This window comes from Nomascus leucogenys, chromosome 12, assembly GCF_006542625.1.
Source record: "Nomascus leucogenys isolate Asia chromosome 12, Asia_NLE_v1, whole genome shotgun sequence".
NCBI classification, from domain to species: Eukaryota; Metazoa; Chordata; class Mammalia; order Primates; family Hylobatidae; genus Nomascus; species Nomascus leucogenys.
In genome coordinates this window covers 92,919,896-92,925,895 of record NC_044392.1, presented here as the reverse complement: position 1 = coordinate 92,925,895, position 6,000 = coordinate 92,919,896, and the positions used below count along the sequence as shown (strand labels likewise).

Below are 6,000 nucleotides of genomic sequence, written 5' to 3'. Positions count from 1 at the left end.
CCTTTACACAAAGAGAAGGCAGGCTTCACATTAGCTTGCTAAAAGAGGGTTATTATTTTCTTCTGAGATCTGCTATGGACTTATTGAGTGGCTGTTGGCAAGAGAAATGATCATATATGCCCTCTCCTCTTTCTCATTTTTAAAACAAGAATATGAATATAAAACAACCCAGAAAAGCTCTAAAGATGCTAAATGAATAAGTTAATAATCATTGTTTATTTAAAGATACATCTGTATTGTACAAAGAGAGGGATTTCTCTTACCCTGAAATGCCAATAAGAAGCAATATGAAAAACAAAAATAGCAACTTAAAGAGATTTTTAAAAAGCTCCCATTCAGTAGTACAATTGGGTTCTTTTCAGATAATTAATCATTAAGAAATATTTAAGTACTATTTTCTATTTACATTGCAGTATATATCACTGACTCTTTGAAAGTTAACAGGGATTAATTTTCTTTCAAAATAAATATTCCACTTAACTAATTGTCTGTGTTCTTTCACTGCTGTCTACGCCATTCAAGCCAAAACACCGATCGCATTCAAAACTCAGAATTTCATCCAAATTTGTTTACCTGGCCACTAATAAAAGATTTTTGGTATGCTGTCTAAAATCCTAATGACAAAATAGGGATAATCATAAAATGTTCATAAAAATCGGATGGGATCAAACATCAGCTAATCTGAGTATATTTTTCTCTATGATTAACCAGTTCTTAATGACAACATTTCTTATCTTACAACTGTGACATGAAGAGGGAGCTGTAGCTCTTCTGAGACACAGTTCTGCAAGAACCAGCTTATCCACGCTCTCCGATCTCATGTCTGTTTCTCTTTCTCTCTCCCTCTCTTGTGCTGTCCCTCATTCATGCACTCTTCCATCTTTTTGCCATTGTGCCAGCTCAATTTAAATGTATCTGCTCTGTATCTGTTCAAGTGGAGATAATCCATGCAAATCAGGAGTCGTGGCTCTCAATGCCTGGTTCACAGAGAGGACTCAGCTTGAGGAGGTCACTCGTTCACAGCCGCTCCTCCCATTACATTTTTCCCCTTATTGCAGAACTGCTGTATGTATACAGTGACTGAAAGGACTCAATTTACTGCAACTGCTGCCTGGCTTTACTTACAACTTTTTTTTTTTTTGTAAAGGAACTTACCTCCATCTGTCTTTTCAAGGTAGGAAGTCTGATTCTTCTAAAGACGTGTGTAATGCCTCCACTGTCTGCTCATTATCAAATGTCACTTGAATGCTTTATATTGTTGCCGGCATTAGGTACAAATACTGTGATTCCAGGTGCCTAACGCTTTTGTTACTTAACCGTGTAGGTAGAATTGTTTAAGTGCCGGGTATTATAATGTTTATTTTCCCTGCAGCCAGCTTCAGTTTTACAATGCCAGAAAGATTAGAGTATCCACTCTCTAATGTAGAAATATAATCCTCTATCAAGTTTTCCCTCTTAGAAAAATATTAATTTCTCAGTATGTTTTAACTTATTATGTATGCTGGCCAATAATAGCCAAGTGTAAAATTCTACCGTAACAGAATTTTTTTTTTTAACCTGGAGCCCTCCTGCAGCATTTTCTGCGAAAAATAACTAACTGTTGAAATGTTTTTAACAACAGCAAAAAAATAATAGATTTTACTTCATTTTGCTGCAAAGCAAAAAGCTGAAGGCCTTATTCCTAACAGGCCTGTCAGATAGATTTATTCTTCACCATTTTTAAATTGCTACTAGGCTATGCAGAAGTATTACAATTAGTTAGGATTCAGTTACTGTTATTATCCATGTGATTATTTATTGTTTTGAGATTGAAATTGTGTTATAGAAAAGTTTAATGTAGCAAGGCTTTAAAAAACCTGAATGTTTGTATAACACTGTTTGAGATCAAATTTTAAGAATGATTTCAATAGCCAAATGATTAAGTTTGGATTAAAAATGCATGTAAGAGGCTAGCAGATTTGACAATACACATGGTGATTTACGTAAGCAATTCCTGGGCTTACGTTACTTCATATGTGTCTCCTTGAAGTTACTTAGAATATTTTAATCATTCCTTAGTGATATCAATTTTAAAACATACTAAAATGTCATAACATTATAGACTTTAAAATCTCTTCTTGACTAGTACAAATATAATTAGAACATTCCAGTTACAATTTAGATTTCAATAAATGTAATATGTCTTTGAAAGTACTCCTTATTAGTATAATTTTGTATTTATTACCTTATTTTTCTAAGAAGTCTTTGACATGTGGCTATGACAAGGCTATTTAATCTCTTATATAAGATAGAATTGAACATAAGCAGTAAACAAAGTTGACAGTCCTGAAAAGAAAAAATTATCCTCTGGTATACTGAATAGTTCTGATGACATAAATCTTACATTTCATCTTCTAGGTAGATACTTGTAGTTAGTGGAGTTCGAAGGAAAAAAATTTATTATCCACATAAAATATCTCAATGCCAAAGATGTGCAGTTCTTTTTCTTTTTGATACAGAGTCTTCTATTGAAAAAAAAATGCACCCCGATTTTTGAGTACAGTACAAGGCATGAAGCCCTGTCATTGTTAGCATAAAGAAGACATCTACACAAGTATTACTGTGCAGAGGGCAATCTTTCTGTCTCTGGCATTTGTTAGGTTACTGTAAGTAGAATTTAACAGATAAGCATGTTCTGCTTCGTGGCATTTTAGTGATCCTATTGGTATGCAAGCTACTCAGCTAGGACAGCAACCGAAAAAACAAAGATATATGTTTTATAGCAGTGGGTAATAAAAGCCCTTCACAGTGAGAGAAGAGGAATTTGACTTATTTCTTACCTAGTAATTAGAATTTCTTTAAAATTCTTTGAAATACTGAGTTGTAAAGTAAACTGAGGCTTTCCAGGAAGGGCTAATTGAATTTATCTATTTGAGCCATGTAGTTGTCCATGAATATCTTCTTCCCAGACGCTGTCGCTGGAGAATTCCATTCACACCTTCAGCATTACAGGGAAAGAAAAGGATTTGTCACTAACAGTAAAGGATGACAATTTCATATTTAAAATGAGTTTGAAAACAGCACCCTACACAGGAAAACCTTAACAGATGGAAAGGTGCGTGGGATTGCCTGATTATGTGAACTTGAGACTAGTGTGAAACTAAAGGATGCCCTTTCAGAACAAAGGAACGCCATGTAATACTCTGTCAGCAGTCAAGCTGAGGATAGATATAAAAAGTGGCCAAGGAGATCTTTTGGGGACAGAGAAAATGCAAACAACCAGGCATTCTCTTTTCAACCAAATTACCAGGGTTTGACAGGTATAAAGGCACTCCCCATGGAATCTCAAACCACCATTTCACAGAGAATTATTTCAAAAGCACATATTTTTTAGACTTTCGCATTTGTTTGAAAACCTCTGAGAAAACTCTCCAAAGACCTAACTTGTATGCCTTAAGTTAGGTTTTGCAACTATGCATCCTAATAAAATGGTCACAGCCTTCAACTCCCTTGGGTTTCTTTTGCCTCATCTGTAAACTTGCCATTCCTCTAGTAACTCATTCAAGCAACTGTTCAAGATAAGTTACATTTTGCTCCATTTTAGTGTGCCTTGCAGCAGAATCTGTAGAACTGGTAAACTTTATGGCTATATATAATACCATGTTGTTATTCCCACCTGGCTCTTTGCTGCTGCTTTTACTGAGTACAGTTAAAAAGATAAATTATCATCTTAAAAGGATGCTATGGAAGGTGTTAATAAGTTCTATCTAACTTCAGGAGTGTTCACTGGGGCCATAGAAACTTGCAACCCTGCTTAAGGGGAAATGAAGTGCGTCATCAGCAGACATTCACTGCCTATATCATCTGTAAATATTTCAAATTTCAGGAAGGATTCTATAATACCATATATTTCCTAAATAGTGGAAGTTATTGCTGCATACAGATTGATTATGATATTAAGTGAAAACCCAACAGATTTTGCTTTATAGGTAATAACTTAAATTTGTACACCACCACTATGGGGTCAGTGAAACCATCATCCCTATTTCAAAGATAAAGAGAGGTACAGAGAGGTTAAGTAACTTAGCTAAGGCCACACATTTGGGATAGAACTGGGATGTGAACCCGTTTATTCTGTTCCTGGCTTTGAAAACTCACACAATAATGCCTTCCTAATTATCTCTGATGACTAAAAGTAGGGACATTCCACCCCCCACAAATAGCAAAAGTGCTCCGATTTACCCATTTATCATCTGGATTCAAATATCTGATTCTGATTTTCCAACTCTTTTCAAAGCTCTTCACCTCAATCTGTATTATCATGATCACATAGTTTTTAAAAGTTTTTTCATTTAATGCATGTCAGGAATGGTTACTCTTACAGAACATTTGTCTTTTACCTCAAGGAGTTAAGAACTAAATCAGATCTGTAATTGACTGACTTGTCTACTGACAGCCTTTGAAGAGCCACCACTCCCCACCTTGTTTTTCTGTCTAAAGAGCAAGATTGACATCTCTTTATAGGTTTAAAATTTGTCAGTGGTGTAAAGTGCTCAGTAATGATGGAAATTAACCTGAGGCTTTATCTAACTACCTTTCCTAGCAACTCCATTGAAGTTCTGATAACAATTAAAATTTTGATGCAAACAACTGTTCACATCAGAAAAAATACTTTTTTCTGTCTTGTCATGCCTTTCTTCAAAATATTCTGGTTGTAGTGGCTCTTTTCCTTACCTTTCACTGCACTGGATGCATCTGAATGAAAATTTCCCCAGCCAAAATACACCAGCACATTAGAAAAGCAAATAAAGAAAACAAATGAAGTAGCAATGCATGTTTAAATGGTCTGATGGTGAAACATTGAATATGACTATCTGTTCTTGTGTCAGTAGTTGTTATCTCCTTAAGGAGAATTGACTAAGAACAGGTCTATACAGGGCAGCATTTGTGGCCTTATTTCTGTCTGTTTATTTGGGATAGCCTTTTAATTGTCTCCCACTTTCTTTCCTCCCAATGTGAAAAGATGAACTATTATGCATGTAACTCATAGGTATCTGATTCAAAGACTGTGTTTATTTGACCTGTGGATATCAGACATCTAATATAAACAAAAACCCAAACATCATCAACACATAATCAAGTGGCAGAAGTTTGCAGAACATGGGTCAGTAGCAATTGAGCAAGCTACACATTTCTCAAGTAACAAATGAAAAACAATTTTGATGGTATTCTGTGATACCAGCATTATTTTTAGATCTTCTTTGAAGTATCAAGCAGATGGACTGCCCTGTATATCCACAACCTCTATCTGCTGGCAGGCAGAAAGCCCAAGAACGTATCTTTAAAGTTATTTTAATATATCAGTTTTGCCCGGATTAGCCAAGTTAGATGTCGACCATTGGTATGGAAAAGGTTGAGAATTAATTTAAATTTGAGCTAACCCTGCCATCATCTCTTGCTGAGTGAGTCCCTTAGCCTGTGAGACATTCTTTTCAGATTTGATTTCTCCATTACTTGGTTGATATTCTCTCTTTGAAAGAAAAAAAAAAAAGGAGGAGTGGTGAGAAGAGAACAGAGGATGGTGATTTTGAGTCTATGTTGATAGAAACATTCAATGGAGTTAAAATTGACCTACAACCATTTGAAGAACGTGTCCCTCATTACTAAATTCTTTGGCTGTAATACTGAGCTCCCTATCTAAAAAGATGTCAATTTCCTGAAATTAAATATAAAACCAAGGGATTTTTCTCACTGAGGAAGGTGTGCAAAAATATTTAAACAACTTAACTCTGAAATGTATTAGCAATCAGTTCAGACTGGACAGTTAACATATTCAAGCTCAAAACTAAAACTTCATTAGATAAGATGTACATTTTGGTAAGCAAAACTTCATTAGATAAGATGTACCAGGATTAGAAAGTCTGTTTGTTACTGTTGTTGTTGTTTTATGGTTGTTGTTATATATAGTTCCTTCTATCTTCTCCTAGAAAAATTAATCAAGTGCCCTTTCTGCAACTGAGA

The 6,000-nt window shown here is 35.0% G+C and overlaps 1 protein-coding gene across 1 annotated transcript in view; it reads left to right on the top strand.

The window, feature by feature from the left end:
• The first annotated feature begins 837 nt into the window (after positions 1-837).
• ADGRL2 (adhesion G protein-coupled receptor L2) overlaps positions 838-6,000 on the top strand; it is a 693,508-nt gene continuing 688,345 nt past the window's right edge. Inside the window, exon 1 of the mRNA XM_030825138.1 lies at positions 838-1,174. The gene's annotated coding sequence lies outside the window, so the exon portion shown is untranslated. The remainder of the gene's footprint in view (positions 1,175-6,000) is intronic.